This window comes from Coccinella septempunctata, chromosome 5 (assembly GCF_907165205.1).
Source record: "Coccinella septempunctata chromosome 5, icCocSept1.1, whole genome shotgun sequence".
Lineage (NCBI taxonomy): Eukaryota > Metazoa > Arthropoda > Insecta > Coleoptera > Coccinellidae > Coccinella > Coccinella septempunctata.
This window is the reverse complement of record NC_058193.1, coordinates 16,924,668-16,937,807: the sequence shown is the minus strand read 5'-3', so window position 1 is coordinate 16,937,807 and position 13,140 is coordinate 16,924,668.

Genomic DNA, 13,140 nt, shown 5'->3' with positions numbered 1-13,140 from the left:
TGTTCAATTCTAAGTTTTCAAAAGGTAAATAAGTAAAGATATAACATTTGGCGACCGTGATAATGGAGAGTTTCAAGAAAGAACGAGAAATAATAAGAAAACACTTCAAGAAAATATGTGCAGAAATAGACCTGAAAATAAGCGACAAAGAACGAAGCAAAGACGACATGTTATCCCTTTTAAGGCAATTAGAAGACAAGGGTGACCGACTATTCTCTTCAGATGAAAACATTAGAGGTATGTTATTATCAACTGAAACTGAAGAGGAAGATTTAGAAGAGGAATGCAAGGTTTGCAAAAGATGAATTCCTTATCGAGGTGTATGTGAGAGAATTGCTGAGTTTAGTTCTCAAACCAAAGCAATGGACAAAACAAGTATGTCACTTTCCAATCTTTATGATAAGCTAGAAACACAACTTAGGGCATTGGAATCTCTAGGGGTAACAAAGGAAAAATATGCGGCAATGTTGTATCCTTTGGTAGAGTCTTCATTACCGAACGATACATTGAAAGCATGGGAAAGATATCGCAGTTCAAATAAAGTGAACAGCATTTCTAATCCAAATGAGAAAGGGAAAAGTATTGGTGGTTCTGATAATCTGTCATTTTCATTAGATTTCTTACCAAGCGAAGTTGAATCAGAAAAAAGAATAAATCTAGCATAGTCAAGTTTCTACAATGAACCAGTCGATAAAACAGGCGACGGTGGATTATACACAGCTGCAGCATTGTATTCAGCAAGTTCGAAAGACGCAGGAAAAGTTGGTAAGAAAGTTCCATATTGTCTCTTCTGTACAAAATCTCACTGGAGTCAAGAATAAAGAACACATACATAGAGCTGAACTCAGAAGGAAATCTCTACTAGAATAGGACGTGTGGTGAAGCCGCCTTATCGTTATGGTTTTCAATAATTTCGCGGGAGAGTATGTTAGAACTAGATTAATTTATTATTAAAAATATCATGGCATCATTGAATTTGATAGTTAAGGTTGAAATATATTTTTAGAGTTGTCAATAAAGAAAAATAAAAAGTCACTTTTGGAAAACTAATAAGTTGTTCAATTCTAAGTTTTCAAAAGGTAAATAAGTAAAGATATAACAAATTTTCCTCTGGAGAGGAGTGTGAAAGACGCAAGGCTAAAGTCATAATAATAAATATATGTGCTGTATGAGATGTGATTCTTCCTATCTCTCGGCAATCTCTCGTAGTGGAGAGCCGTAAGGTTTATACCTCGGAACCCAGTGAACATCACTAAAGAAAATAAATTTTTGCGGCAAATTATTTTCTGCTCTTTTTTCGACAAAGTTTACCCAAAAATAATTGTTGCTTCCTATTATTTATTCATTTATAAACAATCTGAATGATTGGATGAGTAAAGTCAAAATAACCCTCAGAAGTAATTAGAGATCCGAACAAAAATGTATAAAGAAGTTTCTTGTAATATCAATAGTTTTCGAGTTATTTGCGATTGAGACCTGTTTCTGAATGGGTTTTTACGAATAACTGAAAAACTATAAGCTTTATAGGAAAACTTGCTATGAACGAAATTATAGCTTATTAAAAAAAAAGTTAAAAAAATTAAGTATTTCCAATTAACTATGAAACGGTTTTATTTTGTTTTATATATAGCATCAAAAATTACTGAGTGAACCTTATTAGAAGATTGCATGTTGCAGTAAAATTTCGCTTGTCCCATCCATTTGAAGATAATAAAAGTGAAGGTCTTTAAACAATTTTAATTCAGAGGAGCTCATAGATATAAAAACTCTCTAAAGAATGGTCCAAAGACCAATTGCATACCTCGCAAATTGAACGATTTATTGTCAAAAAAGCAAAACAATTTTTGGAGTTATTTTCGGAATATAGTTTTTCATTGATGTGATGAATCTTCGCCGAAAACAAAATTTCACCAACCTCTTCCAGTTTTTCATTGCCATAAAAATACCAGAAATTCTAAGAACCCAGCCTTAAAAGGAAGTTGAAGGCTCACAAATGACAAATATAAATATATTTGACTATTTTGTATTCTTCATATTTTCTCGTATAATGCGCCGTTTTCGAATAATTTGATATTCAAAAATAAAAAGTTTCTGTGATTGGGTACTTTGTCTGAATTCAGATCTGGTTAAAAGATCCACAGATGTGTAGTGTCATAGATTTAGCTTGTTATTCTGAAGGGAATTCTGTTTCTCCAGAAGTATAGCTTATTATGAAAGTTTGAAATGGCTAGATCTTTTTATCTAGGCCGAATCGGAAAAAATGGCAGAGAAAAAATTAGTTTCTTTTGACTTCATGATATTTGTCCTGAAAGACAGCGCTGTCAATTCGATTCAGGCATCATGCAGCCCACACGAATTGATCAGCCTGAAATTTTGCTCAAAATTCTTTTCTGCAGTTGTGAATAGAGATGCTTATGTTCATGTGGATGTAAAAAAGTAGCCTTAATTAAATGTTCAGTTGCATGCATTAAGTGCAACGGAAATAGTATGATGATTGATATAAGAACTAATTCAGCATCAATACAATGTTTATTTGTATACTTGAACTGGAAAATAAACTATTATTTTAAGGAACCTTTGTTTCAAACAATTTCAAATGAACGATAAATATTTCGAAAACTTCCAGGGATGGGCCATGATTAACCGAAATAACTATCATTATTATATCCATCTGTCACTTTTATGTTGCAAATGTTGTAGAGGCAGAAAAACCTACCAGGAGATCATTTCGTAATAATATACTAGATACCAAAGTTTCAGGCTAATATATTTTCAGAAGGGATGCATGACTTAATCTGAATTTTAAATTTCTCGCTCTTTTCATTTTGGGCGTCCAAAGTAAAAGGTTTTCCACGAAAAAACGCAATTGACTTTGAAGATCAAGGTTATGGACGAAACCAGAGTCATCATCTGATAGCCAGAGAAAAATCCTGCCACTTTTGTTTGAAAAAATTTTCTCTAAAATTCTCCGCCAAGTTATTTTAACAATTCCGATATTTTTGTGATTCCCTTAACATTTTTGAAAAAATCGATGTATTTAGAAAGAAGCAACGATATTTGATGGGTAAACTTTTTCATACGGAATATGAAAAATCTTATACAAAAGTTTTTTTCGAAATTAATGCATATTCCTTGGGTTCCTACATTTTCTCATTTTACAGTCTATTGGCACTTCACTATCGGCAGCGTTCATGGAGAGTATCGGTTTAAGCGAGTGCAATTTTGGTGAATTCTGATAAAGATAAGATTCCACGTGGTCTCTCAGACCACTCGTCTGTATTTATGTTACTTCATTTGTGTAAGACTTCTTTCAGATTATATCAATTTTCTCTTTTAATTTTGGTCAGTTATAAAAATGGATGAACCATTAACATGGCGCATGAAGCGGACCTTCATATCTTCATCTCACAAAAAAATATCGAACAAGACCTCAGGACAATGACCACGAAGATATTTTGAACTGGTTGGACGAGAGAAGGACATCAAATTGGAAATTTGATATTTGTCCTTCGAAATCAAAGCACACTGCATAAAAATGTGCTACTTGTAAAGGCGGCTACAGACGGCATGGCTTGGCATACCGCTCGTTCCAACGTTTGCGCATCGTGTGCATGCAAAACATGGCAAGGCAAAGCCAACGCCTTATTAGGGAAGTTCGTAATTTTTGGTGTTTTGTACGTCGCGTCGTGTCGTTGTGCATGGTTAATACTGCGGTGTCTCTTATTTTCAATCATTATTGTTTTTTTAAGAGAAAATGACTGAAAACTGGAGGAAAGACACCATTATAGAGTACCCTAATTTTTATGAAGAGTACCCACCATTTGGGACCCACAAAACGTGAATCATAAGAATAGAAATTTCGTTTCCGATGCATGGGCTGCTACATCCAATGAAATGTCCGTTACATGTGCAGTTGAAGCCTTAAAAAAGCACGCTTGTTGACGTTCGCCTTCTCCCTTGCCACGAGAAGATTGGCAAGATAATCAGGTCGTGTGTATGGTCGTAGGTGCACGAATATCGAGAATATACCAACGTTTCCACAAACGTTCGTTCAAACCTTGGCTGGCCAAGGCTTGCCATACCGCCTGTAGCCGCCTTGAGAAGCACGTGTACCTACGATGCAGCAAACCTGTATGCAATGGATGCCTATAAACTTTGATATTTCCTATATTTTGGTGCCTTCGATTTTCAAGAAAACGGTTTATTTTAAAATATCATTGTCCTAGGGCCACTCCTGCTCATTCTTTTTATTGTTGATGTGGTGTATCATTTAATGCTATTAATTGGAATAATTATTTTATTTGTGGTGATACTTCAATTGTTGTATCTGTCAAGAGAACTGGTGAGCTGCAGAAGATATGTGGGTAGTTTTGTGAACTGGTGTCAGGCGAACTCACTTATAATCAATGTTTAAAAACTGTACTCATTAAATTTGGATTGAGGAAAACCTCCCCGTTAGTTTTGAAACATGATGGAAAAACTCTTCATTCTAGTAATACCACCAAATTTCTTGGAATTATGGTGGATAACAACCTAAGATGGTGCGATCGCGTGGATTATATCTGCGGGAAGTTCAATTCTCCTTTTATGCCATACGCAGAATTCGTCATACACTTCCTCTACACTCTGTTATGAACGTTTCCTACAGTTTGGCGTACAGTTGTTTGTCCTATAATATTTTGATTTGGGAAAACTCCGTGACTCCTGTAGGCCACTATTCATTGAACATGAAAATACTCACGGCCCCATGTATCTATTTATTAAAATTATTATTATATGTAAGCGATAATCTGTCAAAGTATACGAAGTTGTCTGAATTTCACAGTTAAAACACTAGAGGTGAAGAAACTCTTTTCCTCATCACAAATTTCACAAAACTACAAAATTTGAAAAATCTCCTTTTTATCAGGGTGTAGTTGTATACAACAAGTTTTCAAGTTCTATGATGGAGCTGAACACGACGAGTTTCCGCACTGCAGTAAAAAATTTATTGATTAAAAATTGTTATTATAGTTTGTAAGAATATTTTGGGGATAGTTCATTGTAACTTTATTATTTGTCTGAATTTGTTTTCTTTTTTGTTCACTTCTGATTTGCTTCTTTATTGACTTGTCCTGTACATTTTCAATGTCTCAACTGGATGAATAAATATTACTATTACTATTACATATTTTTATTTTTTTCATTTCTCCAGCTATTGATCGCCAAAGAAAAAATGGACCAAAAAAAAATTTGTTTTAGTAATAAATCTCAATCAAAATGAATTTACGTTTTATTCACGAAAAAAATGAGACTGCGACATGTTTTTATTTACTGATAAAAGTGAAAATTTCATTCAACTCACATCATAATTAGATATAAACGACAATTACCAACAATTTTTTCCCCAAAAATAAAAATGCTGAAGCGATGTTGGTCTAACAGATCTCACGTCGGTAAGATACTAAAATAATACCTACTTGGTACTTAATGGTTAACTAAGCAATCCATCGTTACTCTTGGTCATGGTCAACTTATAACAAGAGAATGGACTGTCGTTCTTTTCTGATGGAACAATAGTGCTATGCATCAAAATAGGTTTTTTTTCTCATAATTAGTATAAGGTGTTTTATGATAAAATACGTTTCTTCAATTGGTTTTTCAATTAAACACCCTCTTAATTCGAAACGCAGCCTTGTTGGCCTACAGTTTATTAAGAAAATAGAATTATTTTACGAATTTGAATCCATGGTTAACGTATGTTGGTTTACTCGTTGGATCCCTGTATAAATACATATTTAAGTGAATATCCATTCAAATTCATATAACGATATAACTGTACACAAAACTTTCCTACTGGAAGCTGAACATATCATAGTCCTTCATATGCCTCAACGAGGAACTATAAATATGGTTTTCAATTCCCCATGGAACCTTCTTACATATTAAGATTCCAATCATGAGAACTTCAACTTGCACAATTATTATTCAAACAAACCGGCGCATTCTAATGTGCCAGCAAGTAAACTTTTGGAGCGTAATTCTACCTTCAGTAATACATTATTCGGCTGTTATTTCATAGCCAACAACTTGCGAAACTCTGATGTTGAGTGCATTAAGATCCATTTTCTGTCAACCCATTTTTCTTGCCAGCCTGGCGCTTGAGCATTTATCATCCGAGTCATGTTCGTTTGTTTACTTTGGAAATAAAAAAATCCTTTAGGTCTCTGACACCTCTGAAATTATTTCGGCAGTTTCATAATGAAAACAGAAATTTGAGAAGTGAAGCTTTCATGGTGGGTAATTCTTTCGTAACCTTACCCAAATGATTAGGGAACTACAAAGGATATTTTCATGAAATTGTATTATCCAATAAGGGAACGAAAAAATTCAAAATATTTTCGATTTTTTGAGTTTTTTAATTAATATTTTCTATTTGGAATGATCATAAAGAAGGATAGTGACTTTTCCATAATGTTTTGATGAGCTACTCGAGTGGTGGAATCGGCTCCTTAAAAAAACAGATAATATACATACATCTCGAATGATGACAACGATACCTGGGAGGATAGGAGTAGATGGATGCAACCATTTATGACTTTGCGGCAAGTTATGCAAGTAGGTACTTCTGACGCTAACGCTTCCTGCTGAAATCGTTGGATAGTTGCCAAAGAGACAGACGGTTTACAGACACGGAACTGACATCTTTTTCAAGAGGAGTGGTGAGGGAGCGGAAAACCAATGCGTTGAGGTTGAGAGTTTTTTCAACCTGAGTGCAGATGGTGAGAAGATCTTCGTAAGTTTCTCCTCGCCGATAACGCGAGTGAATGATGCTCAGCAGATTTGACAGCGGCTTCCCAAAAACCGCCAAGGTGAGGACTGGAAGGGAGGTATGAATCTCCAGTCTGTTTCGGAAGGCTGCAACACGCATACTTTGCTGAGGAGTAAACAATAAGCGACCCAGGTCACGAAGGTAGTTATGTGCATCCACAAAATTGGTCCCGTTATCCCAAAAGATAACGGAAGGTTGAACTCGGCATGCAACGAAGCGACGATAAGCAGCAATGAAAGCTGGGATGGACAGCTCAGTTAGAATTCTAGGTGAACCGCTTTGGTAGTGAAGCAGATGAGGATAACCAGATATGCCTTGGTGCTAACGGCTCCGCATAGTCGAGCACTGGTCACATAAAATGGACCGGCGTAGTTAACGCCAGTGTTGAGAAAAACCATAGCAGAGGATAGCCTCTCATGTAGAAGATGCTGTATCTCTACAAGACGATGATGGGCATCATCGATAATAAGATGAGTGAGATGATTATTTTTTGCAGAAGAGCTTCATGATGACTACGATGAACCTTTAACGAGCAGAGGGTTTCTGAAGGTCAGATAGCTCCTCATCGAAATGAACAGATTGAACTAGACGTATTAAACAGATTTCTGCTCCTTGGACCTCAACAGAGGAGATAATACCTGAGCGAAGGAAAGATGGATCACGGGCAATCAGTATAAAATGTCGATAAAATGCAAATACACGCTTGAGTGGAAGATACGAGGAGAAACGTTCAATTATGGTGAGATCATCGGAGATCGGTTCGCCGGTGATCGGCTCGACCTTGCTCGGTTTGAGATGAATCAACAGAGGAAAGAGGACACGAAGACAATTCGAGAGAGGGACCACGCTACCACAATGGGTGATGATGAATGTCCGCGGGCATGAATCCTCGAGAGGCACAATCAGCTAGATTGTCCTTAGACATCACATGCCTCCAGCAATCCGGAGGAATCAGATCCTGTATTTCAGCGATTCGATTGCAAACAAATGACTTTTACCTATGACTTTCACCACGGATCCACGACAAGGCAACAAGAATGGCAGAAGCAACAGCACCGAGGTGCTGCAAAACTCGAGAAGACAGATGATGCATGGGTTTTGCGAGAAGATGGGCAACGCATAGTTACCGACGAGGTAGGGTCACAGCCTTGCAAGGAGCAATTTTGGACTTTGCCACTAGGAGAGACACATGCCATTGACCGGATGATGCAGAAGTGTTAAGATAAACGACTGTAGCGTAGCCCGACTCAGAGGCATTACAGAAGCCGGCCAATCGATGAGTAGACGAAACGGCGGGGATGAATCGTGGAATGTTAAGCTATGCCAAAGTGGGAAGCAGGGATTGAAACTGCAACCACGGAGGCTGAACCTCATTAGAGGGAGGTTGTTCCCATTTCAGATTAAGTAGACAGGTCTGACAGAACAAGATTTTGGTATAGAATAGAAGGTGACTGGAGTTAGCCATCCCAAGGGATCGAAGATTCTGGCCATCTGACTCAGCATAGTCCGTTTGGTGACTGCTATTGAGTTCAAGCGGACAGAATAGAAGATGTGATCAGATGCAGGATCCCATACAAGTCCCAGAATCTCGAGACTAGGATCACGGTCAAGAAAGAGGAGGACAATAGAGGAGAATTCTGATACAATGATCAGATGGAATACCATCTAGCAGAGAAAGATGATTAGTAGCCCATTTTCGAAGCTCAAAACTGTCCGCCGGTCGCAATTAAAGAGCTTCAGACTAGGATGAACAACCTGTTAAGATGTCATCGACATAAACTTCATGCAGCAAGACTTGCCTTACAGCAGGGAATTTGGGTCCGTCATCAGAAGCCAGCTGCCGAAGGGTCCTAAGTGCTAAGTAAGGAGCAGGAGCAACTCCATAAGTGACGATGTTCAGACGATCAAATTGGTGGGGTTCATGTTTCGTGAAACGCCAGACTGAGCGCTGATATATTCCCTGTGCTCAGGGCATATCAAGATTTGTCTGATATCGGCAGTGAAGACAAATCGATGTAGACGAAAACGAAGTAGAAGAGTGGAAATGTCCGCTCGCTGCTTCGTACTGAGAAGCAGAGGATCGTTGAGGGATTTGCCATTAGTAGATACACAAGAGGCGTTGAAGACTACTCAAATTTTAGTATGAGGATCATCTGGACGTTGTACAGGATGATGAGGAATATAATATTGCTGACAGTCAGATGACTCAGGAACCAATTCTATGTGACCACTCTCGAGAGAATCTCGCATGAATTCATAATAGGCGACACGAAAATCAGGGTTGTTATCTAGACTCTAGACGATATTCTAACCGAATAAACTGCCTAGTCGCCATATTGACGATGGTGCTTAGACGATAAGATGACAAGGAAAAATCAACCGTGTATCCACCAGTGGAGGTACGGGTGACATCAGCACGATACAGAGCCTCACGCTCTTTATCGGTAGGGGTCAAAGGAAGCACCTTACCTTATCGAGTTTCCAAAAGCGCCGAACGATGTTGACAAGTTTCTGGTCTGAGTGCTGCGAGGATTCCAGAGGAATAGTTTGAAGCTCAGTGATTGCAGAAGGACTTATTAGATGGTAAGACTTGGGGACATGCACCAGAAGCTTTGGTCTTGTTAGAAGAATGGCAGATAGTCACTGATAAAGGGGAATCAGGCTGAGAAGACACAGCAGATGATGATGGGGAAGTGTTCTGACGTGAGGCCTGATGAGTACTCTGAGGACCTCGAGCGCGACCACTGACAGTATCAGGTGAGAAGGAAACGTGTTTAATCTTCTTGCGATGGCGAGCATACTGCCCATAGATTACCCAACCTAGGCTGCTAGGTAATGCACCTGGAAGCTCAGACAATGAGTAAAACGTACCAGGAAGAATAAGATGAGGGAGCACATCCGAGCCAATCAACATCCCTATGGTACGAGGAAAATAGAAAAGTGGATCAGCTAGACTAAGTTGCTGAACCAGTGGGGAAGTGTTCTGACGTGAGGCCTGATGAGTACTCTGAGGAAATCGAGCTCGACCATTGATAGTCAATCAGTCATAAGGTGAGAAGGAAACCGATGAGGAAGAAGGCGCCGTAGCAGAGGAAGGTGCAGTCAGATGACTATGGGCGACACGTACATGCAGGCAAATCTCGAAACATACCGATAATTTTAGGGGTGATCCGTCCCGTTCAGACTCCTCCAACTGAGAGTTAAGTTTGAACACTAACTTATCAGCTTCTCTGAAAGACCTTTAATTAATTTGAGTAGTGTAGATGCCGCGGAGAATGCATTTTCGCGCTTGATGACAGATTCGGTGATAGAGGGCAGAGGCCTTCAATTTTTCCACCGATGGCATTTTAAATTTTCGAACAACCCCGGTATGTAAAAAGAATAAAATGATTCACTGAGATTTCGAAGAAGAAATGAACAGACGATGTTTATCGGTGAAGATTAATTAACAGGTGACGGTGAAGGCAAGACTAGAACTAGAAATTACATTACTGTGAAATTTCAATTCAAGGTACGAATTCATTTTGAAAGAATTTCGGAATAAATCCCTGATGCACACGCTTATCGGAAGATGAAAACGGATGACAGCACGATAAGGATTGCCGTGTAGGTAGTGAATTCTTCGATTGAATCAATGAACATTGGAAGATGACTTCAAAATAAAATAATCAAAATGGAATAAATAGACTGAATTTAGGGAATTCTACATTCAACTTCCGAGTTTCTGTGCCAATAAAATGCTGATGATTTTTGTTGAAGAATTTAACGTTCTTGTAATAATCCATTAATTTCTTTGAGAGATTCCCATTCCCTACCACTTCATCAAATGCATTTCATTTTTGGGTTGTTTTTTTTAATTCTAAAACTAAAACGTCTTCAACCTTTAGCCAAAAAAAAAATAACCAACATTACCTCTTCTCAAGCAACTGCATATTTTGTGTCAATAGTTAAATTTTCTTCTATAGTGAAAATAAATATATTCGAAAACTGATCTCTTGTACTTTCCATGCGATTAACTAGATTTGGAATCCCTTCAATCGGTTTGTATAAACATCAATTATGTTCATCACATATTTTCGACCTGCTTTTATAAAAGTGAATGGAGTATACCCACCTATTATATGAAACGTTCAAAAATTTTATTCAATAGCATTTATTGAAAAGCATGAAAAAGCTAACCATATAGGCTAACTATTTAATTTTGGATTTTACATGTCAAGGTTGTAAGGTTTCTTACTTGATATTTGTTTCAAGTTGGATTGGATTGAATGTTTTAATTTGTGATTCGATGGTCCATTATGTAGGTTAGGTTTGTTTGTTGTTGTTGGTTTTTCCAAGTTCAGTTCATATCTGTGAATAAAATTTGACTCATGTTGGTTTGTTCCTTGATTTTTGTAATTTTGACTAAAAACCTCCATAATGCTGTATTAAACAACATATAATTAAGGGTAAGTTTTAACTAATGAAAGATACGAGTATTCTTCTTCAACGATTGTACCTAATTTCTAGCCTTGATAAAGTTAGAATATCTAACGAAACGTCGGCATTATAAAGTTGTTTTATTAAGCCTGTCCTCATCCTGTGAGAATAACTGCAATGTTGTAAGAGATATAAATCAAATGTATACCAAAAGTTCCTATGATGGGTTACTGGCCAGAACATCGCTTACAACCTTTTGTTTATACAGTTTCTTATACAGAAGTAGATTTTTTCGGGCGGAAAGGAAGGAGAGTGGAATAACGATATGGTGTGCTTTTCACATGTTTAGTATAAGAGCTATCCACCTTGAAATAGCAGCATCTCCTCAACAATTTTGTCTATCTTGCTCGAAGGACCACAATAAGCTGTTCGATCAATTGATCGCCGTGCATGTTTGAGCAGATATGAATACATCAGTTTCGACTTATTGTAGTTGTTTATATATAAATAGTTAATAGTTCCACCTAAATTGTTTTTAACTAGCCCTGAGAAAGGAGAAACTTGAGCTCAGAATCGTCGGCGTTGTTAAAAAGCGTTTATTTATTCCAATTACCTCTGATATATGACTTTGTTTTCTACATCAAGAATGGACAATAAGGAACGATTGATATAGAATAGAACTTTTTCGTTAAAAATTGGAACTTCTATCTGGTAAAGTTTGGTAGATAGTATTGCTGAACATCGAATTTGTCACCGCACCCTGTATAACAAATCGATACTGAAAGAATCTACTCAAATTATATCTAGATTTGTAACCGCTTTATGCATGAAAATATTCATATTATGGATACCTATAGGGTTCTGCTTTGGTCCTTTTTAGAATCCGGACATCACGACGTTTTGGATTCGGCGAGAGAGTCTTAGTGAACAAATAATAAAGTTTCATTTATGTTCTTTCTTTCCTAATCTTCACGAACATTCCTGCACAGTTGGACTTTTATTATGATCCTCTCTATTACTTTTTACGTGTGTAGGTGGAATTCTATTAACGAGTATTTATGATCCTGGAGGGTTTAGCCCACCATATTTTCTGTTTAGGAAAAGGGCGCAACAGGAGGAGCAGTAGTAAATAATGGTGTTTGTTACTTTTTCAGCTCACGTTTATATCAGATAAGGATTTCGAAGGTTGGTTGGTGAAAGATTAACAAACATCGAACAATTGGCTATTTTTCCGTTGATATTACCTATGTGTTCTTCATATTTCTGTGAAAATTCTTAATTTCATCTGATTCCCAAATTTTAATGATGGAAAGAACATAAGATACGATATCTTATTGTTCGTTTTGCATTACAGCGTAGTGTAGTTATATGACGTCAAAAATTATTTAACAGAGACAACTGATTACACCATGATTTACAAATAAAACCCAACCGTTCACCACGGTGTACTCTATGCTGCAAAACGAAAGACTATGTAGGTTTTTCACTGACTAAGGGCGACTTCCGATAAAGCTGGTGTTACTGGCTGCATTTGAATAACAACAGAACTGTAACGACCAAGCCAATGAAAAATTATGGAAAATAATGTCAACTGTGGATAAGTTGAATACTCACTTTCTAACTCGGATATATGAGTTGTGTCCCTAATATCTTTTGAAAACTGTTTAGTACTTTGGTTTGTAAGGGCATCCCATGCTGTGGTCATACAGGGTGTTTCACGAATGATTGCACAGGCTTTCAGGGCTGATGCAGGACATTTTGGTGACAATGAATCAGTGTTCGAAAAATGTCCCAACTATATTCGTTCAAAAGATACAGGATGTTTTATGTATGTTGCCATAAACTTTCAATCAGCATAACTCTTGAATGCCTGCACGAATCTTCATGAAAATTTTAGGGCATGTGTATGG